The sequence below is a fragment of the Lagenorhynchus albirostris genome, chromosome 11 (assembly GCF_949774975.1).
Source record: "Lagenorhynchus albirostris chromosome 11, mLagAlb1.1, whole genome shotgun sequence".
Classification (NCBI taxonomy): domain Eukaryota; kingdom Metazoa; phylum Chordata; class Mammalia; order Artiodactyla; family Delphinidae; genus Lagenorhynchus; species Lagenorhynchus albirostris.
In genome coordinates this window covers 50,178,637-50,204,683 of record NC_083105.1, presented here as the reverse complement: position 1 = coordinate 50,204,683, position 26,047 = coordinate 50,178,637, and the positions used below count along the sequence as shown (strand labels likewise).

At 38.3% G+C, this 26,047-nt stretch overlaps 1 protein-coding gene across 1 annotated transcript in view; it reads right to left on the bottom strand.

The window, feature by feature from the left end:
• GRIP1 (glutamate receptor interacting protein 1) overlaps window positions 1–26,047 on the bottom strand; it is a 703,482-nt gene that overhangs the window by 212,361 nt on the left and 465,074 nt on the right. The window contains exon 2 of the mRNA XM_060164614.1: window positions 2,438–2,518. The gene's annotated coding sequence lies outside the window, so the exon portion shown is untranslated. The remainder of the gene's footprint in view (window positions 1–2,437; window positions 2,519–26,047) is intronic.

Below are 26,047 nucleotides of genomic sequence, written 5' to 3'. Positions count from 1 at the left end.
TGGGGCACCAAAATCTGCCCTGAGAAGTGCCTTTGCACTGAGAAGATCCAGGGGCCAGTAGAGGAGCCATGCTTTCCTTTACGCCTTTTTCAGTTCCTTGGTGCCTTTTTTCTTTAGACACATCTTTCCTTGCTACCAGGGTGGTGATAATACTTTTGAGGGAAGTGAGGTTGGGAGGTAAGCACAGGAGAAAGAAAAACAGGCTGTAAACTTTGATTTTGCTCTTTTAGCTCCCCGGGGTCCACCTTCATTCCTCGGGAGGACGCTTTGGGATTTTTCAGCCGAAGCTCCAGCAAATAATAAAGAGTGTGCATTTTCCAGGTCTCTGCGCATTTCCCTCTCTCTCTTTCTGACTTCACAGGGATAAAGGTTGCCATGGTAGGTGACTGGTTAAGATTTCTGGATGCTGGATTTAGATCTCCCTTTGACTTAAGTATTTGGCCAAAGATCAGGGGAGAGTCCCTTTTTTTTTTGCCAGAACAAGAATTAATGGGGATTTTTAGGTAAGACAGTAAAGGTTCAGTACTCCAAGTGTCAGAACTCAGTCAGGACGCAGTTTCCAAGAAGTTCCCTAATTTACTGTTATTTCTTAAGATATAACAGTAAGTCCTCATCAGTTATTAATCGCTTTGGTTTCTTAGCCTTCCGGCTGGTGAACTCTTTTTTTCTCTTGGGCTGTTCTAAATAATTAAGAAGATTTTGAGGATGCCCAACCCTTCTGGCTGCTGCCTTCTAAGAGAGAACAAAAGGGTGTTTGTTCATGTTCAAACTCCAGGAAAATAACCCCTGAAGCCTACAGAAAAGGTTCCTGATTCCAGTGACTTAAAAACTGACCTGAGGAAGAACAAAAGGAAAAAGTCTATTACGAAGAATCACTGTATGTCACGAACTAAGGATTATAATTAACAACTTCTCTGTACCTAATATGTAATGTTAAAAACTACTTATTGACTTTAAGGAAAAGCCTGGCCCATAAACCCGTGTTATAATTTAGTATGTAACACTAGAAAACCCATGAAAGGAAAACATGAGGCTAGTCGGTGCTTTTCTTTAGTACCACATAAAGTGGTAAGGACAGTGGGAAGTCTCTTCAACGCTTCCCAGCAGAGTACTGAGCACCAGCTAATTAGAGAGGCCAAGAAGGAACTGATGGATAACTGGCATTCTCGAGCTTCAAACTGTGGGTACTTCCTTATTGCTGACAAGGAGAAAGCAGAGAACACAGCACAGAGCTGATTGCAGTAGTTTTTCTAAACGTGATCGGCACTAAGAATGATGTTTTATAGGATGGAATAGAAGAAATCTCAGCACTGGGTGATGCCATCTAATTACAAATTGCAAGTTACTTTAGAATCTTCAAAGCACACAAACAAGGATAGGTAACATTCACAATCTGCCTCTTTCTAAGCCAGGTACTTTCACTATGAGTCCAAGCCTTCAGAATAAGAATAAAAATAACCACATGTAGTTCTTATAAAAATAAATAATAATCACAAACAGGGCAGAAACTGGACTCATCTCGCTCTTTACGCAAATGGAAAATTCCCCTTTCACTGACAGATTTGCCAAACCATTCAATTTAACATTGGAAACACTGCTTTGTTCTCCTGGATTGTTAAACTACTGTACTCTAGAATCCTGTCACTAAGCTTTAGCTGTACTCAATTTACTTGTATATAATATAGAAAGACGTTAACTTTGATAAATTTCTAAATGTATTAATGCTTTTAATCCTTCTCTTAAGTATAGCTGCTACCATAAGAGGTTTTCCACAAATTACCGAGTTCAGATAAAGTTTGAATAATATTTTGAATCTCCTTCCTCCTTTAATTTTAGAATGTTTATGTCATTCTCAAATTCAAAGTTTCAAAACATGGAAGCTTGGTATAAAGACATTTTAAGATATTTCTGAAAAATCTTTTGTTGAAAAAAGTAGGTATCGTTTATTGTACTACAAGGAACCTAATCACAGCTTCCTAAGGAAACAAAAGTCCCAGAATTCTACAAGAGTTGTTCGATGGAAGTAAATCCAAGTTCAACGAGACAAGAAGAAAAGAGTAATTTGTTATTCAGCGTATATATGATCTGCCACAGCAATTCTGAACCACTTTGTTATGCCCGGTTTGTCTCAGTAAAGGGATAGATGCTGCTGTGAGAATCATACCCTGAAATCAGAGGTGAAAGTAAGTCAATGAGTGAGAGCTGATATAAATTCAAGTCATTTTACAAAGGATTTGCACACAAGATGAATTTTCACAAGTTTGCAACTTTTCCAGAGTCTAGCTTTCATGAACGTTGTTTGAACAAGTTGTGCAGAATGCAGTCTCCACCCTATGAAATAGCATTTTTTTTTTTTACCAAGTTGGAACTATTTAGGATCACCAAATAACAGGGTTCAAAAGGAAAACAGCTGAAAAATCCAGCAGTCTGGTCTAACCTGGGATGCTCTGTCTCCTCACAGCCAATGCTCCATCAGGCGGTTTTGTCTGGCTGGCGGATTTAGTGTAGGGACTCTCATCTGCAAAGGTACAATGAAGGGTTTGGTTAATTTCCATCCAGTTTCTAATGTAGTGAAGATTTTCCAATGGACTGCAATCCTTCTGCCAGAGAGAGGTGATAGGATACAACAGAAAGAGTCTGTAGACCTGGGTCCTAACCTTGGGTTGGCCATAGGACAAGGTCAAGTCATTTAAAATGCTCTGAACATCAGTTTCCTCTCCTATGAAAGAGGGATATACTTTTTCATCCACCTCTTAGGATTGTCAGGATCAAGCTATAATGCACATGAAGGCATAGAATGGTAAGAAGTTTGTAAATCCAGTACACAGATTATTCGCCTGTCACCTATATTCATTGATAAATAAGCATCAGTGACTATCAGTAATCAGAAGACAAAGAAGGAATAAAACGGCTCAATGGGCACTAAGAATAAACAGGTAGAAGAACAAAGGAAATGAAATGGTATATTTCAGAGAAGCAGATGACAGAGTATTAGTATTGCAGGGGAATAAAGACACAGAATTAGTGGGTTCCTTTTGGAAGCAGGAACTGGCATCCAGTGGAAAATAAAGGGACAGGGACATTCAGAGTTAGACCAGAGAAGCTAGGTTAAGAACAGGGAAGGAAGGATGGTTTGGGGAAAGAAGACATATATTGCAATGAGCTGATGTGCCCTCTTTTAGAAAGAGATGGAAATAACTTGCAGAACCAGAAAAAGAGCAACTGAAGAGACAGGAGGACTAAAGCCTAGTATACCTGTGACAGGCAAGAAGCTGAATGAGCAAAACACCAGGTGACAAAATCATACAAGTGATGGATCCATCAAATTCTAAGTAAAGTGATTTTTTTTTTTAATCTAGGAAAGGATTTAGTCTGTCTTGGAATATAGGAATAATGATCTAGGATGGCAAATATCTTCTTTCTAGTTTGCATGGGACATTTGTATAAAGTAAAAGAGATGTCTGAGTGACAACCTTAAACATTTTCAAGAATAGGATGTATCTGGCCTGAGCAGACATAATGTAAAATAATGACCTAGCAGATCTACTCAAGCTGGATGACCCAAAGGTTACTTCTGGCCACACTATCAGGTCAGTTTGTGGTTGTTGTTGTCATTGTCGTGATAGGAAATCATTAAAGGATTAAAAAGCATTATATTGTGCATGGCAAACTATTAAATATAACAAGGATTTAATTCAGCAACAAGACTTAGTCATCTGAGAACATAATTCTCCCAACTAAGTAGTCTGTGTTGCAAAACTGAGGAACTTCATTCCTCTTTAGGATGTTCTTCTGGTTGAAATGATTCACGATTTCTTCATAAAACTAACAAGGTCTTTGTAAGCAATGACAAAAACGAAAGAGTAACACTGCTGTAAGCTGCAATTAAAAAATGGCAGTCATGCTGTTTCATGTTTCTATTCCATTTGTCACACGATTCTTTAAATTCTTCCAACCATAAAGATAAACTACCAACTTTCAGATACCAATACACTTAACAGCGTCACTTTTGCTTAGGAAGCAGTATCCTAGATCTCTGACTCTTCTCTTTGCAAATGTGATTTTGAGTAGAATCACAAACCACAACACAAAATGCAAGCATTATACTACAAAAGTCTTCATTTTGCTATACCATGCCCACCTGAGTATTTGAACTCTTTTCTCACAGTGTTGATTTAATAACCAGGCAATATGCTTTATATAGCACCCATTAAAACAAACTTACCATATGTTAAAATCTGGATTCTTTATAAAACCAGTTTAAAAATGTATTTCCTTTTATTATCTAAAACTTTGAAACTGTATATTTATGAGTACAGAGCACTGAGCCAGGAGATACCAATCACGACAACCAGTTTCAGGGGACAGCATCTTGGAAGCCTAAGGGCTTTCCTCAGTTTTCAATTTGTCTAGAGTCCAGCCAATTAAAGTCTTGGGTTGAATTCAGTGTTGGATTTTCTTAAAGGGCAATAAGAGATTTGACCAGGAGACTCTGGGGTGTTTTGCATTTGATGCTCTATTTTAAGGAGGCATGTCTTTAGAAATTTACCCAGTTTGCATTACAGAAGCAGTCAACCCTGGTAAAACTATTTTCTCATTTATATTTGAAAACGTCCTTGACTTAGAGCTGAGAAGTCTAGTTATACACATCCTTAAAAGGTTGAAACTGAATTATAGATGGCCACCTGGCCAGCCTCTGCTTATCCACTCCCCAGCGCCCAGCCTCACTCCCAGTATCAAGAGTGTCCTTGCTGAACACAGGCAGAAGTAAACAATTACCTAGAAGTCAAAATTTGCATTGGTCAAAGGACCAGAGTGAAATAAGTTTGATATTATCTGAGAATAGCTTACCAAAGTTAAGGTGGAAGCAATAATTCTTAATGGAAGTGAGGCAGAATCTCGGCAACATTCATCATGAGTTAAGGAGAGCATAGCAACAGAGTAGCATGGCGCCTTTTAACATTTGCTTTTAAAGAAACTTTTTCCTAACAATATATCTTTAATTTAAACCTCCAGGAGGCATCGTAGGCCTTTTGTAAAAACCTACCCATCAGAGAATACGCATCAATTCTCTTGATGTGATTTACGCAAAGTCAATTCTTGATTCAAACTTTGAAGATAGAAACAGAGGGAAGACATTGAATGAATCAGTGGCTGATGGCTCCATAATAGGATATTCAAGGGCAAGAATGTCTGGGGAGCAGACAGTCACGGAGAGCTGTGGAGTCTTCCATGGTAGTTTTCTCTTAAGTCCTTTAATGGCCATTTGTAGATATATCACTAGAATCTCATGATTATAAGGGATGCTCTAGACCACTCTTTCATTTTAGAGTCAGGACTTGAGGCCCAGAGATGAAAATTTATAGAAGGACCTGCATCTAGAATGAGTCTAGACTGAATTTCTTTTATTCCTATTTCTGTGCTCTGTCCTCCTTATGTTATTTCCTTTTGGATAGACAACAAGATTTGATAGGTTATCAGGTATCACACATTTCGGCATCACACAGGCCACACTGGACACACCACTCCAGCAGACACCTGGCATCACGTAAGTCAATTACTTTGGAGAAGTCTACAAAAATGAGCAATCTTAGCCAGTTCCTTTTGTGTGTATAGATAAATCTCACTTCCCTCTCTTCCATATACTTATTTGCCTAAAATAAGTAAATTTAAATTGTACTGCAGAACCAAGTTATACCTTTAAGGTCACTTATTTGAAGACGAAAATTTTAAATAAATGCCAGTACACATGAAAAGATGCTCCACATCACTAATTATTAGAGAAATGCAAATCAGAAGTACGACGAGGTTACCACTTCACACCGGTCAGAATGGCCATCATTAAAAAGTCTACAGATAACAAATGGTGGAGAAGGTGTGGAGAGAAGGGACCCCTCCTACACTGTTGGTATAGCCACTATGGAGAACAGTATGGAGGTTCCTTAAAAAAAACTAAAAATAGAGCTACCATGTGATCCAGCAATCCCACTCCTGGGAATATATCTGGAGAAAACCATAATTTGAAAAGATACATGTATCCCAATGTTCAATGCAGCACTATTTACAATAGCCAGGATATGGAAGCAACCTAAACGTCCATCAATGGAGGAATGGATAAAGAAGATGTGGCACATATATACAATGGAATATTACTCAGCCATAAAAAAGAATGAAATAATGCCATTTGCAGCAACATGGATGGACCTAGAGATTGTCATACTGAGTGAAGTCAGAGAGGGAAAGACAAATATCATATGATATCACTTATATGTGGAATCTAAAATATGGCACAAATGAATCTATCTACAAAATAGAAACAGACTCACAGACATAGAGAACAGACTTGTGGTTGCCAGGGGGTGGGGGGAGGGAGAGGGATGGACTGGGAATTTTGGGGTTAGTAGATGCAAACTATTACATTTAGAATGGATAAACAAGGTCCTAATGTATAGCACCAGGAGCTATATCCAAATCTCCTGGGATAAACCATAATGGAAAAGAATATAAAATAAGAATGTATATATGTGTATAACTGAGTCACTTTGCTGTACAGCAGAAATTAGCACATTGTAAATCAACTATACTTCAATTAAAAAAATAAAATAAATGCCAATACAGTTCACTGTTCCTCAGTAAAGGCCTCAAAAGTTTCAGTGAATTATAAGATCTATGGTAATACTTCTTTGATTTATCAGGAAGACACTAAATAGACGTTCCAGTTCCATCTAATTATGTAAGTGAATTAAAAAATAGCTCAAATAACAAAGGAAGGAATCAATCTATAGATAATATCTCTAGAACAGTGCCTGATTCATAGTAAGCATTCATTAAATATTTGCTGATAGATGATTAGACTGCATTTAACTTTTCAAACTAGAGCATTTATTGTAAGTAAGCAAACTGAAGAAAGTCAAACATTAGTTACGAGCTATCCTGCCTCCTCCTTCTGATTTCATTTTCTAGGTTTACACCCTATTGCTTTTAAAGCCACATCACCACCTAACAGCTATTAAGTATTGCCCTATTGTATGTTCAAAATCTGTGACTCTTTATAAAAATAATATTAAAATATATTTCCTTTAATTTTCGTTCAGACTACAGAAAGGTTTATCGCACAACCTTTAACATAATGCCTTTAAACAAAAGAATTCTGATTTTCATACCAGATGCCCAACCTTGACTTTGATGGTGGATCATGTTAACAAGGGATCCTTATGGAAAGTCACTATAGGGGCAAAGGAGGCATTGAGCTAGTGAGTCACTGCTCACTGAAGTGAATGCTGCAAGTAATCATCAAGGGCACATCAGGGTATCAGAACTGTCAGCCTTTTCACATGACATCTTAGCAGCTAGATAATCACTGTCACATATGATGGCCGCCCACTGCCGTTGGTCGTAACAAGAAAGAGCACGGGTCCCCTTTACGGTGACATCCCATAAGGCTAGGGAAAATGCCCTCCATTAAATGGAGAATCAACACTGTGACAGAGACACAGAAAGGGCTTAGTCAAGCATGTACTTAAAACAGAAGTGGAACAATGGCAGAGACCCATCTATCCCTCTTATTTTCCCTAATTTGGCCACTCTCCTTATGTGCCAAACACAGGAGCGGCAAACACAGATCATTTGTTTTGATTACATGTTCCGAGTGAAGCTGGTATTTACAAACTTGGAAAGCAAATGGCAGGCACCTAAGAAGCAAGGTTTCATTCTGCATCACAACCAAAGCCCAGGCTGCAGTTGGGAGAAACCCATCTTGAGGAATGGACTCATGTCTCCTCATGTTCTCGTAACCTTGAATGGTTGCCTGGCATCAAATAGCATCCATGTGTAATCAGACGGGTCCTTGTCTCCATCTTCTACTTCTCCCATTCCCAGAGTCTGGGCTTCCCAGAGAAACCGGATATGACTATGGTTTCAAGAATCTCTAGCTGTTTTCAGGGCTTTATTTTTTATTTTATTTTATTATTTTTTTTGCAGTACGCGGGCCTCTCACTGCTGTGGCCTCTCCCGTTGCGGAGCACAGGCTCCGGATGCGCAGGCTCAGCGGCCATGGCTCACGGGACCAGCCGCTCCGCGGCATGTGGGATCTTCCCGGACCGGGGCACGAACCCGTGTGCCCTGCATCAGCAGGCGGACTCTCAACTACTGCGCCACCAGGGAAGCCCAGGGCTTTATTGAAAAAAAAAATTTAATTTCCTTTGGCTGTGACTAATCAGTCTATGCTAAACAATTCCTAGCAACTAATTATGCACAATTGAGGCGCCTGCTAATCCAGAAAATCCCTCAACTTCTTGATTAGGGAAATAAAGGCATTTTGTGCAATTCAACATTATGACCATTTCCTAGCAGCAGGGAGGGAGACAGCCAGCTCATGCCACAACGTTCATGCACATCATTACGAACGCAGAAGAAAACTGTTTCTCGTGAATGAACAAAATGAAATCCATTGTGAAGGAAATAATCGGTCCCTAGAATTCAATTACATTCCACAAATTTTAGTGCCTACTATGTGCAAACTAAGAAAGTGGATATAAGATAATAAGACTCATATATTGTATCCAATTTTATATTCACCATTAATGAATGGTGATGGAGGAATCCTTATTACATCATAGGTTGGAGACTGGAGCATGTGGTTCATTAGCTGAGGGGCAAAATGAGCATAGGCTTAGGGTACTGGTGGAGGTGGGACCCCGTAGGAGAAAGGTAGCTCCACTGTGATGAATTAATGCAGAATTTTGCAATCAGAAAAATCAAGAAACAGGCAATGTTAATTTTCAGCTAGCCTGGAAGTTTTGTGTGGTATGGGACCATAATCTTTCCAGTACTTGGGTCTTGTGAACATTTTATCCCAGCCCAGCAGGAACATACTACAGATTGAATGTTTCTCTCTCTCTCTCTCTTTTTTTGTTTTTGGAAGTTTGAGCAACATGGTCTTGGTAGAAAAGTAAGACAAAAATATTACAAGGAAGAAAAATTACAGCACAGTGCATCTAAAACAGAACAAAAAATAAGAAAAACTGACAATATATTTAAAAAACTAAATCTTTAAAAATTTTTTTAAAAAGACAAATAATTCATCACATTCAATTGGGTTATACTCCAGGCATACATTTTATTTTTAATAAATTTACAAAAGCCATAGTGAGAATTTATTTTTTTATTTTTATAAACTTTTTATTTTATATTAAAGTATAGTTAACAATGTTGTAATAGTTTCATGTGTACAGCAAAGTGATTCAGTTATACATATATCTATTCTTTTTCAAATTCTTGTTAACATTTGAAAATCAGTTGCTGCAATTTAGAAAATTCCCAGAACAAAGGAGATAAAGAGAACTATTATCACAGACAATTCAGAAAAAAGCATTTAATAAATTCAATATATACTAATGATATAAAACTCAGAAATTGGGACACAAAGGAGCATCTTGACTCTTGAAAACAGCTGACAAACCACAAACCACGGCCCTAAGACAATGCAACTCGTCCTTGTTAGAAAACAGGAGTACATATGCACAGAGCTACAGCTATTAATTTGCGTATTATCTCTTCCTGCTTGTTTGCTCCACTGTCAGTTTTGTAGTAGTGACAGAGATTGACAATGGAGCAAAAAAGCAGCCAGAGATAATATGTTTCTCTCGTTTTGACATTAGACCTCCAGTTCAGTTTGCTACCTTGCTGGTTTGATGGCATACTCTAAAATTTAAGCAAGATTTCCTGAAGGCTAGCTGTCACATGGTTTTGATCATAGATCTTAATTCTGTCTTTCTCTACTTATTAAGACAAGGTATATCTACAAGCACAAGGCCCAGCATAATTTAAAGAAATGCAAACTCAATGATATGGCCAAATATTCCTCTGCAATCCAAAACAGTTCTTAATTCCTGATTAAAATGACCCTGTTTCTCTAGGGCAAATGAAAAGTACACCCTTAATCTCTCCTAGAGTCACAGGCTTCTGGGTGCTACATAGACTTTAGCTCTATTGCTTTGGCATGACTTTTTGAGAATAAATTAATTTCATCTCCTTCCCTACTGGGGTAAAGTGGGCCACACAACTAGGTTTAAATCAGAAGGGAGCAAGAAAGATCTGAGCTTGAAGGCAGGAGGCAGAGGCAGTGAGCTGCTCCATTACAGTCCCTCTCCTATGAAGAGATGATTCCCCCTACTCCAAGCTATTTCTCTCCTCTTTGTTATTTGTTTTGCATCTGCATGGCATCATTGCCTATCCTTTACTCTGCAGGTTTCCTTACAGTTTTCTCATTCTGACACTGATGTGCTCTATATTCTTAAAGGGGACCAGGTCTTTTGATTCTGAACACTAAAAAACATCCAAACAGAGCAAAACTTCATTTTAAAAACGAATGTATGGTGGTTTCTTCACACTGACAGAATGTCCTCTAAAATTATATTAATCACAATCACATCACCATTTCAGGGATTAAATATTACAGCTGAAATGAATGCTAACTGAGGAAAACAGCTGAACAATCATAGACAGGAAGACACTGGAACTCACCAAAAAAGATATCCAAAGACAAAGGAGAAGCCACATGAGACGGCAGGAGGGGCGCAATCACAATAAAATCAAATCCCATAACCGCTGGGTGAGTGAACACAAAGTGGAGAACACTTATACCACAGAAGTCCACCCACTGGAGTGAAGGTTCTGAGCCCCACATCAGGCTTCCCAACCTGGGGGTCCTGCAAGGGGAGGAGGAACTCCTACAGAATCAGACTTCGAAGGCTAGTGAGATTTGATGGCAGGACTTCAACAGGACTGGGGAAACAGAGGCTCCACTCTTGAAGGGCACACAAAAGTAGTGTGTACGTTGGGACCCAGGGGAAGGACCAGTGACCCCATAGAAGACTGAACCAGGCCAAGCTGCTAGTGTTGGAGGGTCTCCTGCAGAGGCGGGGGGTGGCTGTGTCTCACCGTGAGGACAAGGACACTGGCAGCAGAAGTTCTGGGAAGTACTCCTTGGTATGAGCCCTCCCAGAGTCCCTCATTAGCCCCAACAAAGAGCCGGGGTAGGCTCCAGTGTTGGGTTGCCTCAGGCCAAACAACCAACACGGAGGGAACCCAGCCCCAGCCATCAGCAGACAAGCGGATTAAAGTTTTACTGAGCTCTGCCCACCAGAGCAACAGCCAGTTCTACCCACCACCAGTCTGTCCCATCAGGAAACTTGCACAAGCCTCTAAGGTAGCCTCATCTACCAGAGGGCAGACAGCAGAAGCAAGAAGAACTACAATCCAGCAGCCTGTGGAATGAAAACCACATTCACAGAAAGACAGACAAGATGAAAAGGCAGAGGGCTATGTACCAGATGAAGGAACAAGATAAAACCCCAGAAAAACAACTACATGAAGTGGAGATAGGCAACCTTCCAGAAAAAGAATTCAGAATAATGAGAGTGAAGATGATCCAGGACCTCGGAAAAAGAATGGACGCAAAGATTGAGAAGATGCAAGACCTAGAAGACCTAGAAGACCTAGAAGAGCTAACAAAGACCTAGAAGAATTAAAGAACAAACAAACAGAGATGAACAATACAAAAACTGAAATGAAAAATACACTAGAAGGAATCAATAGCAGAATAACTGAGGCAGAAGAATGAATAACTGACCTGGAAGACAGAATGGTGGAATTCACTGCTGCAGAACAGAATAAAGGAAAAAGAATGAAAAGCAATGAAGACAGCCTAAGAGACCTCTGGGACAACATTAATCGCACAAACATTTGCATTATAGGGGTTCCAGAAGGCGAAGAGAGAGAGAAAGGACCTGAGAAAATATTTGAAGGGATCACAGTGGAAAACTTCCCTAACATGGGAAAGGAAATAGTCACCCAAGTCCAGGAAGCACAGAGAGTCCCATACAGGATAAACCCAAGGAGAAACACGCTGAGACACGTAGCAGTCAAATTGGCAAAAATTAAAGACAAAGAAAAATTACTGAAAGCAGCAAGGGAAAAATAACAAATAAAATACAAGGGAACTCCCATAAGGTTAATAGCTGATTTCTCAGCAGAAACTCTACAAGCCAGAGGCATGACATACTTAAAGTGATGAAAGAGAAGAACCTACAACCAAGATTACTCTATGCAGCAAGGATCTCATTCACAATCGACGGAGAAATCAAAAGCTTCACAGACAAGCAAAAGCTAAGAGAATTCAGCACCACCAAACCAGCTCTACAACAAATGCTAAAGGAACTTCTCTAAGTGGGACACATAAGAGAAGAAAAGGAGGTACAAAAACAAACCCAAAACAATTAAGAAAATGGTAACAGGAACATACATATCAATAATTACCTTAAACGTGAATGAATTAAATGCTCCAACCAAAAGACACAGGTTTACTGAATGGATACAAAAGCAAGACCCATATATATGCTGTCTACAAGAGACCCATTTCAGACCTAGGGACACATACAGACTGAAAGTGAGGGGATGGAAAAAGATATTCCACGCAAATGGAAATCAAAAGAAAGCTGGAGTAACAATCCTCATATCAAATAAAATAGACTTAAAAATAAAGAATGTCACAAGAGACAAGGAAGGACACTATATAATGATCAAGGGATCAACCCAAGAAGAAGATATAACAATTACAAATAAATATGCACCCAACATCAGAGCACCTCAAAACATAAGGCAACTGCTAACAGCTATAAAAGAGGAAATCGACAGTAACACAATAATAGCGGGGGACTTTAACACCTCACTTACACCAATGGACAGATCATCCAAACAGAAAATTAATAAGGAATCACAAGCTTTAAATGACACAATAGAGCAGATAGATCTAATTGATATTTATAGGACATTCCATCCAAAAAGAGCAGATTACCCTTTCTTCTCAAGTGCACACGGAACATTCTCCAGGATAGATCAAATCTTGGATCACAAATGAAGCCTCGGTAAATTTAAGAAAATTGAAATCATATCAAGCATCTTTTCTGACCACAACTCTAGGAGATTAGAAATGAATTACAGGGAAAAAACCGTAAAAAAACACAAACATATGGAGGCTAAACAATATGTTACCAAATAATGAAGAGATCACTGAAGAAATCAAAGAAAACATCAAAAAATATGTAGAGACAAATGACCATGAAAAGATGACGATCCAAAACCTATGGGATGCAGCAATAGCAGTTCTAAGAGGGAAGTTTATAGCAATATAAGCCTACCTCAAGAAACAAGAAAAATCTGAAATAAACAATCTATCCTTACACCTAAAGGAGCTAGAGAAAGAAGAACAAAAAAAACTCCAGAGTTAGCAGAAAAAGAAATCATAAAGATCAGAGCAGAAATAAATGATATAGAAACAAAGAAAACAATAGCAAAGATCAATAAAACTAAAAGCTGGTTCTTTGAGAAGATAAACAAAATTGATAAACCGTTAGCCACACTCATCAAGAGGGAGAGGACTCAAATCAATAAAATTAGAAATGAAAAAGGAGAAGTCACAACAGACACTGCAGAAATACAAGCATCCTAAGAGACTACTGCATGCAACTCTATGCCAATAAAATGGACAACCTGGAAGAAACGGACAAATTCTTAGAAAGGTATAACCTTCCAAGACTGAACCAGCAAGAAATAGAAAATATGAACAGACAAATCACAAGTAATGAAATTGAAATTGTATTTAAAAATCTTCCAACAAACAAAAGTCCAGGACCAGATGGCTTCACAGGTGAATTCTATCAAACATTTAGAGAAGAGCTAACACCCATCCTTCTCGACTCTTCCAAAAAACTGCAGAGGAAGGAACACTCCCAAACTCATTCTATGAGGCCACCATCACCCTGAAACCAAAACCAGACAAAGATACTAAAAAGAAAGAAAATTACAGACTAATACCATTGATGAATATAGATGCAAAAATCCTCAACAAAATACTAGCAAACAGAATTCAACAGCACATTAAAAGGATCATACACCATGATCAAGTGAGATTTATCCCAGGGATGCAAAGATTCTTCAGTATATGCAAATCAATCAATGTGATACACCATATTAACAAATTGAAGAAAATCCATATGATCATCTCAATAGATACAGAAAAAGTTTCTGACAAAATTCAACACCGATTTATGATAAAAACTCTCCAGAAAGCAGACATAGAGGGAACCTACCTCAACATAATAAAGGCCATATATGACAAACCTACAGCAAACATCATTCTCAATGGTGAAAAACTGAAAGCATTTCCTCTAAGACCAGGAACAAGACAAGGATGTCCACTCTCACCACTATTATTCAACATAGTTTTGGAAGTCCTAGCCACGGCAGCCAGAGCAGAAAAAGAAATAAAAGGAATACATATTGGAAAAGAAGAAGTAAAACTGTCAGTGTTTGCAGGTGACATGATACTATATGTAGAGAATCCTAAAGATGCTACTAGAAAACTACTAGAGCTAATCAATGAATTTGGTAAAGTTGCAGGATACAAAATTAATGCACAGAAATCTCTTGCATTCCTATACACTAATGATGAAAAATCTGCAAGAGAAATTAAGGAAACACTCCCATTTACTACTGCAACAAAAAGAATAAAATACCTAGGAATAAATCTACCTAGGGAGACGAAAGACCTGTAGGCAGAAAACTATAAGACACTGATGAAAGAAATTAAAGATGATACAAACAGATGGAGAGATATACCATGTTCTTGGATTGGAAGAATCAATATTGTGAAAATGACTCTACTACCCAAAGCAATCTACAGATTCAATGCAATTCCTATCAAATTACCAATGGCATTTTTTACAGAACTAGAAAAAAAATGTTTAAATTTGTAGGTAGACACAAGAGACCCCGAAGAGCCAAAGCAGTCTTGAGGGAAAAAAACAGAACTGGAGGAATCTGACTCCCTGAGTTCAGACTATACTACAAAGCTACAGTAATCAAGACAATACGGTACTGGCACAAAAACAGAAATATAGATCAATGAAACAGGATAGAAAGACCAGAGATAAACGCATGCACCTATGGTCAACTAATCATGACAAAGGAGGGAAGGATATACAATAGAGGAAAGACAGTCTCTTCAATAAGTGGTGCTGGGAAAACTGGACAGCTACATGTAAATGAATGAAATTAGAACACTCCCTAACACCATACACAAAAATAAATTCAAAATGGATTAGAGATCTAAATGTAAGACCGGATACTATAAAACTCTTAGAGGAAAACATAGGAAGAACACTCTTTGACATAAATCACAGCAAGATCTTTTTTGATCCATCTCCTAGGGTAATGGAAATAAAACAAAAAGAAACAAATTGGACCTAATGAAACTTAAAAGCTTTTGCAAAGCAAAGGAAACCATAAACAAGATGAAAAGACTACCCTCAGAATGGAAGAAAGTATTTGCAAACAAATCAACGGACAAAGAAGTAATCTCCAAAATACATAAACAGCTCATGCAGCTCAATATTAAAAAAACAAACAACCCAATCCAAAAATGGGCAGAAGACCTAAATAGACATTTCTCCAAAGAAGACATACAGATGGCCAAGAAGCACATGAAAAGCTGCTCAACATCACTAAGTATTAGAGAAATGCAAATCAAAACTACAATGAGGTATCACCTCACACCAGTCAGAGTGGGCATTATCAGAATATCTACAAACAACAAATGCTGGAGAGGGTGTGGAGAAAAGGGAACCCTCTGCACTATTGGTGGGAATGTCAACTGATACAGCCACTATGGAAAACAGTATGGAGGTTCCTTAAACAACTAAAAATAGAATTACCATATGACCCAGCAATCCCACTACTGGGCATATACCCAGAGAAAACCATAATTCAAAAAGACACATGCACCCCAATGTTCACTGCAGCGCTATTTACAATAGCCAGGTCATGGAAGCAACCTAAATGCCCATCGACAGACGAATGCATAAAGAAGATGTGGCACATATATACAATGGAATATTACTCAGGTACAAAAAGGAATGAAATTGGGTCATTTGTAAAGACATGGATGAATGTAGAGACTGTCATACAGAGTGAAGTAAGTCAGAAAGAGAAAAAGAAATATCGTATATTAACGCATATATGTGGAACCTAGAAAAATGGTACAGATGAACTGGTTTGCAGGGCAGAAATTGAGACACAGATGTAGAGAGCAAACGTATAGACACCAAGGGGGGAAAACAGCAGGGGTGGTGGTGTTGGGATGAATTGGGAGATTGGGATTTACATATATACACTAATATGTATAAAATGGATAACTAATAAGAACCTGCTGTATAAAAAAATAAATAAAATAAAATTCAAAAAAAAAAAGAAAAGGAAAACAAAAAAGTAAAAAGAATGCCAACCATACAGATCATATTGCTGCAGGCCTGTCTTATAAGACCATCTTATAAAATAAAGAAGATATAGTATACACACACACACACACACACACACACACACACAATGGAAAACTACTCAGCCATAAAAATGAATGAAATAATGCCATTTTCAGCAACATGGATGGACCTAGAGATTATCATACTAAGTGAAGTAAGTCAGAGAAAGATAAATATCATATGATATGACTTATGTGGAATCTGAAAAAATAATACAAATGAACTTATTTACAAAACAGAAACAGACTCACAGACTTAGCAAACAAACTTATGGTTACCAAAAGGGAAAGGTAGGGGGGAGGAATAAATTAGCAGTTTGGGATTAACATATACACACTACTATATATACAATAGATAATCAACAAGGACCTACTGTATAGCACAGGGAACGCTACTCAGTACTCTGTAATAACCTATATGGGAAAGGAATCTGAAAAAGAATGGATATATGTATGTGTATAACTGAATCACTCTCCTGTACACCTGAAACTAACAACACTGTAAATCAACTACACTCCAATATAAAATAACAATTTAAAAAAATGTTTACAGATTAAAAAACCCCCAAACGTACAGTGGTTTATTCATAATGATAGAATGTCCTGTAAAATTACATTAATTGCAATCACATCACCATTTCAGGGATTAAATATTACAGCTAAAAAGAATGCCAACCATACAGCCCATATTGCTGCTGGCCTGTCCTGTAAGACCATCTTTCTCCCTCACTGCTCCATTATCTAACGCCTTGCTACTCAAAATGAGGTCCACAGATGAGCAGCACGGGCACCACCTAGGAGCTTGTCAGAAATGGCGAATCTCAGGCCCCACTCCAGACCTATGCAACAGAGCCTACATTTAACAAAATCTCCAGGTGATCTGCACACACATTGAAGAAAGACCTGCTCTAATTGATTTGGCCAACAGCAAAGGCAAAACTAGTGAGGATCCACCTGTCCTGATTGTCACCTGATTGTGTCAGTGGCAGCCCATAAAGAAGCTGGCAGAATGGCTTCAATACTATCCCCAGACCTCAAATACTAGAATTATCAACTTGCTTATGGAATGAATTCCTCAAATGGAAATGAAACTGTTGCAATGTATGGTTTTGAGTAAATTTCATCTTCTCTTGATCCACTTTAAACCCTTTAACAGTCCTAACATGGCTGATTTATGGGGGTACCTGGATACGTCTAAGGTCAGATTACCTACAGCACTTGATTGACTGTATTAATAATCTATTAGTCAACTTACACTTTAAAGTGGAGAGAGAAAATAGCATTGAGTTACTACCACCTAGCTAGTAAAGAACAACTGAAAATGAAAACTTATGTTCTACCTCGTAGAAGGGACATGGGGGAAGCATCCTCATGGTACTATCTCTTTTGTTTCAGACACAAAGTCGCTTCCTTGCATGTGCAAGGAAGGTCTCCAGCACAGAACTTGACCTATAATCTTCACGTGGGAATAAATAGGACCACTGTGGCCCCCAAGCATCTGGTCAACCTTGTGGACGTGGTCTGTGGTAACTGTACTGCTCCATGATGCCTGCAGGCCTTTTGGAAGAGTAATATCTCGAGCCAGGTTAATTTGTAAATCCTCTCTGAAATTAATGAGCATGAAATTGCACATCTTCTGCCTCTGGCATTCCTATTGCTTGTGTGTCTGAATCACAAATGATAACTCCGATGTTTCTTCCTAGTGTTGTTTCCAGCGAGGACAGATGAACAAGAGTCATAGTCATAGGCTCATCACCAAAAATTTCTAGAGGGATGGACTCTGTGCCATAAAACTCACTTTCATTACCATATCAGACCCCAATTAAAAACTTTAAAATCTTATTTTCAGTACAGCTTCTACATTTTCTATATGTAGGGAGGCCTATCTGCTGTAAACCTTTGGTTTGACCATCAGATTATGCCAGCTGGCATTCTCTGTACCTCAACACTGTGAAATATGCCTAGGTTCAATAAGTTCTAAGCATTAGAATAATAATCTGATAAAAAATATGAATTACTTCAGCATAGTGAGTATTGACTGTTTAAAACCACACCTGTTAATTCCTATTTTAAAAGTGTACCATTCTTCAGGAGAAAGTATTCATGTGGGCATAAACAGGTTATACCATATCTGAGTATTCTTGGACGGTCACATGAATCAATGATTTTATGTAACAGCAACTAGACCTGTATGGTAGGATCAATAGAAATAAATAAGACATTTGGAGAAATTAGGGTTCCCCCCAATTTTTTGACCAATGAATAATAGAAAATTAAGTTACTTGAATACATATTGATCACAATTTAGACTGAAGGAAATTTTGTGGAAAATAATTAAAACAGTACATAGATTTTCTTGAGATAACTAATGAAAAATGTTAAAAATATTTTCATTAAAAAGACTGAGAGTGAAAAAATAATAAATAAAATAAAATAAGATTGAGAGTGGTTGTTTTTTTTTTTAACATTCCAATAACAATGGTCACAGCTTCAAAACTTGATCATTTAAATGATCATATCTCTTGATTACTTAAATCACTTTTTTTTTTTGCTCCTTGTCTGGGAACTTTTTGGCATTTCTAATGTAAACCGTAGAGAGAAAGATGGAGCTTTCGGTAAAATCAGGGCTCTCCAAGAACTCTTCTTTTAATGATATTACTGCAAAGATTTCTACATTTAGAAAATTTCAGTATGGTAGTTTCTAGAATGGGGTCAAGATTGACGGGAAAATGAGAGGAAACAAAATGCAATCAGGATGACTTTATTTTAAGAGGTCTGAATCTTGTGCCAGGGTGTGAATCAATGCTGGGTGTCATTAGAAGAAAAGAACGATTCGCATTGAGCTGTGGAGAGGAGCGTTCTTGTCTAGGTTTGATTACCATGAAAATAGCCTTTAAACCCTCACCTGTTGCTCTGACAATCAGTGACATGATGAAATCTTATAACTAAGGTAACTTTCCAACCTGGTTCAGTGGCTCAATATTTTTTCTTTCTTTCTTTTTCCTGTTAACCAAGTGTCGTGTAAACGGAAACAAATGTCAACTGCTGAAAAATTACTTTATACAAATAAATGATCAGATAGTCCCTACTGCTGACAAATTCCTCATGAAATTGGAAAAATAAATATTGTCCAGACTCAATTTCCAAAATACAAGCTGAAAATCGGTCTCTGTATCTAGCACCCTGGCGTAATAGAAAAGGCAAAATGAATAGTGTACATTTATAATCTTGAGCAACATTTTGGAGCTAGGAGCACAGACTCTTCTCCCCAGGGTCATTGATCTGACTGCAGAACAAGGGCCATATATGTGTCCAAACCCACTCTGTGACCCCCAACTCCTTCCTTCATGGCTGAAGTGTGCAGTGCTCTTAGAAAATATACTCCAAAGAATGTTTCCACTATGCTGAGGAAAAGCAACGCTGAGAGTCTATTTTCATTACTAATCAAAACACTGAAACAAGAGATGAGACTTAGTGGTAATGGAGAAAATGGATTAAGCCAGAAGTTATCAGAACGCAAAGTAGATGGAAGGAAAAGTAAACCTCAGGTTGAAGCCCTGGGTTGTATGTAAGGGATATAAGTTACATGAAAAAAAAAAAAAGCACACTTGAGTCAACTAGAAGATTTTTTATGCCAGTAGTACTAATACTCCTATGCACAATGATAGCTAACAGTGAGCACTCACTGTGTGTCAGCCCGAGTCCAAATCCTCTATATGTATAATCTTTTTTCTTCTCAACAACTCAATAATATTTAAAATTGTAAAAAATGATAACTTCATTTTACAAAAGGAGTCCTGGTTTTCAGGAAGAATTGGCCATTGCTCATGCTAAATAGATTCCATGGTGAATTCTAAATGGTATTACTACTATATTGCTGCTGGGAGCAGTGTGGGTGTACATACGTGCCTGTGCTTAGTACTTCACATACATTATCAATACTTAGGAGGATGTAATTGCACAGGTTGCAGGTACAATAACACTTCTGAAAATTTGAGGATACAGAGGCTTATAGAGATGAAATAAGGTGCCTAAATGTTCTCAGGAAGCAAAGTGTAGAAATAAAGCTTTAACTTACATGCTCTTTACCACTATGATATACTACTTGCCCAAATTTGATTGACATCCTTTATTATAGTGTGTGTGTGTGTGTGTGTGTGTGTGTAAAGAAAGGCACATTTGCATATAGTAGTCACTACTGGATGTATTCTGGGTGACTATCTATCACTGATACAAAATAGGGACTTGAGGCTGCATTTGAAGATTCCCTGAAATTTCAGCTGAGAAAAGAACATATCGTTTCTCCAAGTTTTCACATCTCACTTCCTCATCATGAGTTCTTGGTTTATTTTCTAAGATTCAAGTTTTTTTTTTTCCAGCACATAAACAAATCACTTGGAAGAATGCCTTTTAGCCAAGACACTCCAAGCATTTTAGGAGATGAAAGTTGGCTGAATTTATCTCTCAACTCCTCCTCTATGCCCACCATTGTCCCCCAGAGAGCATTTATGAACTGGTTCCTACAAATGGTTTATCATCTTAAAATGAATAAATAGTGGGACGCTCTCTTTTCTCCTTTCGTATTCCAGACAACAAGTTCAGAGCCTGCTGCCTACAGTATGTCAAACTTTTCATTAGTGTTCACGCAGCTAGAGGGGTAAAATAAATCTTAGACCAGGTGACATGGAGCAATGCAACGAAGAAAATGGTGGAATGACTTGTGCAGTTAGCAAAGATCATTGAATCTGTCTTTCCTCTCCCTCTGGCTCTCCCAGCCACCCCTACAAATAGCCAGGCTCCAGTGTAGGGAGGCTGCAATCTCTGTTCTCAGACTCAGGAGAGGCTCTGTGCAGCAGGGTTACTGGGCAGACAGGGGCAGACTCTTTGCTGAACTTTAGAATTTCACAGAGAGCTTTTGGAAACCAGGTGGTGAGCACTCATCAGCCATTCTTTCCAATACTGTCATCTCTTTTGGCCTTGGCTCATTTCAGGACCTATCTCTTAACTCCTTTTAGTTTCGAAAATTCCCACATTTAAGCTCAATTTCTAAGTGTGAGCTGGTGTTGTTATATACTATTTTAGAACCAACACCTTTTTGCACCCAGGATTGGGTGTGAGAATCACGTTTGGATGCCTTGGGAATAACATATTTCATACATATGCCTTGAGTTGTCACATATTTTGCTTCATTAATTCATTGCTAGGTCAAGCAATAGCAGAATGACTGCTTATCAAACAGATGACATGTTTTTAATGCTTGATTAAAGCAGGATTTATCACGGCTGTCAGAAGGCTGGAAGTCTGTGATTTTCACTATTTAAAGCTGTACTTTGGAGACTCTCTGGTGTTACAGTGAGAGGCAGTGATTATACAGACAAAACCTTACCAGGGTCTCAGAACAGAGATAACTTTTGTATGGAAAACACAAACCCATTTTTTTTTTTTTTGCGGTACGCAGGCCTCTCCCGCTGCGAAGCACAGGCTCCGGACACACAGGATCAGCGGCCATGGCTCACGGGCCCAGCCGCCCCGCGGCACGTGGGATCCTCCCGGACCGGGGCACGAACCCGTGTCCCCCGCATCGGCAGGCGGACTCCCAACCACTGCGCCACCAGGGAAGCCCAACCCATTTTTAATACACTAGATTTTACTGTAATGCAATTTTCATAGTTCATACTGCACTGCCATTTATTAGCTGTGTGACCTTGGACGAGTCCCTTCTTCTCCCTGAGCTTCAGTTTCGTCACCTATAAAATGGAAATAGTACCTACCGCATAGAATTGCTGTGAGGATTGAATAAAATAGTGCAAATAAAGCACCAGGACTGGCTGAGTTCAAGAGGTGGTGGCTGCATCCCTTTATCTTGTGGGCGAGGAAGCTGAGTGACAGACCAGAGTTAACAGGGACCCACAGCAACAAACACATGTTCCCATGACAGCACTTACCGAACCGCCTTGTAAACATCAACCTGCTTATCTTTAAGGTATGAACGCCTTTGAGCAGGAATTTACTTCTACAGTCACAAATATTACTATCTCCATTTTTACAGGTGAGAAAACGGAATCTCGGGGAAGTTAAAAATCTAAGACTAAATAGCTAATAAGTGGCAGAGACATGATTCCAACCGAAGTCTGTCTGACAGCAAAGACCATTCTTTTCCCGATACGGACCCACTGCCTCAGTAAAGAGAGTCTGCAGGACAAACAACGCTTAGTGGAGAGGAAAGTCTTATTTGGCCATTGCAGACCAATCTGAGTGTTGCCCAAACCTGTCCTTCCACTTTCTATCATAATAAAGATGCAGACACTTGACACATCTTTTTTTTTCAAGGCCCATTATGGGCTACGATTTGCTGAATTTCTAGTTAGAGAAATTCATTGACATTAAATGGTCTATTATGACTCAATTTGTCAGTGGCAAAATAAAAATTAAAACCCAGGAACCTAGATTTAATAGTCCAAAGATTATCAAATTATCTTCATTTGCTTCTGAGACACATTATTCAGATGTACAATTTCCTCACGAATTACTTGCTTGTCTAACTCTCTTTGGGTTATGTCTACTTCATCAACTTCACTACTTTTCCCCATAAACCTTGCCTGAGCAAAGATTCAGCTTTTATAGTTGATTAGGACAAACAAGGAAAATGCAGTTTAACTCCACAAAATGTGAATGTTTAATTTTAAACTGATTTTGTAGCATTATATTCAGTAGGACTCTTGCAGTTTTCCAGTTAAGGAGTTACTGACATTTACGAACATCTAGAATAAAAGAAACCTTTCCTTCCATCACTGTTTGTCAGCTCCATTATTGAATTTTAGGTCTGCTTTGGGATACTTCAATCATGAAAGTAATCATGTAAAACTATATTGGGTTCTGTTAGCAATAATACCATAGAGAAGGTTCATTTATGAAAACTGAAACTTTCTCTGACTCTCTCTCTTCTGCCATGTAATTCACCTTAAGGTATTTTAAGGTGAAAATTTGAAAATTACATTGTCAAAGCTTTAGAAGGACACTCCTAATAAGCATTTAACACTGAGCCACAGTATATTTTGAAACACAGATATTTTATGAAATCCAATATTGACACGCAAATCACTCAGCATTTTTCAATATAAACATTGTTTAAATTTTCCAGATCAGTTTATCAATGCTGTATGAGAAAAACACAAAGATATATACACACATACACACATATGCACATACATACATCCATATATATTTCACAGATATATTCATCCATATATATGTATCTATTTATGAGCACTACTAGGAATAAGTACACATATGAACAAGAGATCTAAAAGGACCCCTCAGCCCCAAGTCATCCTCTCCTATTCTGCAGGGCAAAATATGATGAGGAAAAGTTGGAGACTACCATCTTTAACCCAGCCTTGTAGTAGAATAACAAGAAGCTTAGAGCTAATGGCAAGGCCCAAGACGGAAAAGCTTTCATAATATTCCAGAAACTTCAACTTTTAGAAAATATATGCAAACTTGTACCTCAATTTATATAATTCATAGACTTTGGAATTCTACACCTAGGATTGCCACATTCTAGCAAAAGACGTTTTCAGAGAAATTGTAATTTCTCTTGGAGACAGCCTATAAATATGTAATGACACAGCTTGTAGAAGCACAAAAGAGTTATGTGAGAAATGAGTTGATCTCAGTGGTCCAAAGTGAATAATTCAGGCACAGCAAAGCAGACATTGTAGAGGTGGGCATGGTGACCATTTGACATGCACTATCCACACATCCACTGCATAGAGAAGTAGCTTAGAAAGGTTATGCACGTGTGTGTAGATCTATTGAACAATTTGGGTTCTGACTTCAAGAGTAGCCTGCCTTCACATTTCTTCACCGTATATCAGCAGCCTTTATTGGCTTCGATTTCGCTTAAGACAAGCTTAACAAAACATTTGATATTTATTGCGATAGAAAGAGTAAACAACACATAATAGCTATTCTGGGTACCATAAAGCTCAGATCATTTGCTTCTTTGACAATTAGGGATGTACTGCAAGCATTTGTGCATTATCTGAAAAACACCCCACTTATGTAAACAGACTTAATAAAACTGATATATGTAAGCACTGCTGGTGCTACTCCTGTCAGCATCTTTCCTGTAGGAAACAATTTCAAAGGACACTTTTTTTTTTTTTTTTTGCGGTATGCGGGTTTCTCACTGTTGTGGCCTCTCCCATTGCGGAGCACAGGCTCCGGACGCGCAGGCTCAGCGGCCACGGCTCACGGGCCCAGCCGCCATGGCTCACGGGCCCAGCCGCTCCGCGGCATGTGGGATCCTCCCGGACCGGGGCACGAACCCGCGTTCCCCGTATCGGCAGGCGGACTCTCAACCACTGCGCCACCAGGGAAGCCCCAAAGGACACTTTTATAAATTCCAATTATTAGAGATTTTAGCTAAAAATCTATTAGGTCAAAAAATTCTTTGTTAAACCAAGTAGAAAGCTTTGCCGCCTCTGTTAAATACCTACAAACTTAATTGAAAAAAAAATTGACATTAAACTAGTTGGAGAAATACCAGAAAGTCTCGAGCAATTCGCATAATTAAACCATCTTCTTTTCCATTTCCTTCATGTTTTATCCTTCTGACCCCAGAATTTCCTTCTTGTATTGCATATTTTTGCATAATTGAGATGAAGCATGAAGCAAAGGCTGAACTCATCCTAGGAGCCCTCAGAATCATTTGAGGGCAAGCTCTTCTGTGAGTAACAAACTTCAGGATTGGATGCACATCCACTAAACGATCTCTTCTCATCTAGACTGTGAGTCACGTGGGCCTATTAGAAATTTTATAAATAGAAGGAGGCATGCATTGACCACATTTGTTTTTTCTGCCATCGGCAAAGATAAGCCAATTAGAAATAGGTGTTCAGAGAAGCAATTCTTTATTTTCTTCTAAAGGTTTTCTTCTTAAAGTTTACAGCAACAGAGCATGTGTGTACTGTCTTTATAGTACACACATGCAGTGTTTAATGTTTCTTGGCTAATATAACTGCAAACAATTCGAGCAGAGGAATGGGGGTTCTTTTGTAGAGAGTTAACTCAGTAATGTGGAAAGCACACAGGTTTTACGTTCATAAAATATTTGAAACTCGGTTTCTCCATTGACTTTGGACAAGTTATATAAGCTGTGATTTTCTTATCTCTTAAATGTGGATAACAATATCTATTTTTCAAACTTATGAGAATTGGGAGAATGCATGTAAACACCTTGGTATATAGCCCAGCATCAATTATACCAGCTTCTCATGCCACTTTGGCCTGGTATGATTTCATGGACCTCCTGGGCATTTGATACATGTTAATTGATCATATTTGGTAGAAATAAAAATCATGCAAATAGAGTATTTTTTAAAGCCTAGAATTTTTTTTCAAATGTTTTAATTTTTTGATGAGGGAAAGACAGAATCCAACAACAGGAAACAAAACCACTGCTCTTCACACATAATTGAATTGATTAGAGATGAGTTCTGAGAGGGCTAAAAATGGCTCCTTAAAAGCTTAGTTAAATAATCCAAAAAATACACAAGAAACCTATTAAGTATAAAACATATCTTTAAAATGTTATGGGGTAAATCCTCCCAGAGGCATAACTTAGTCCCCTAAACCAGACATATCAGGTGGGCAAATGCCAATTCTTTC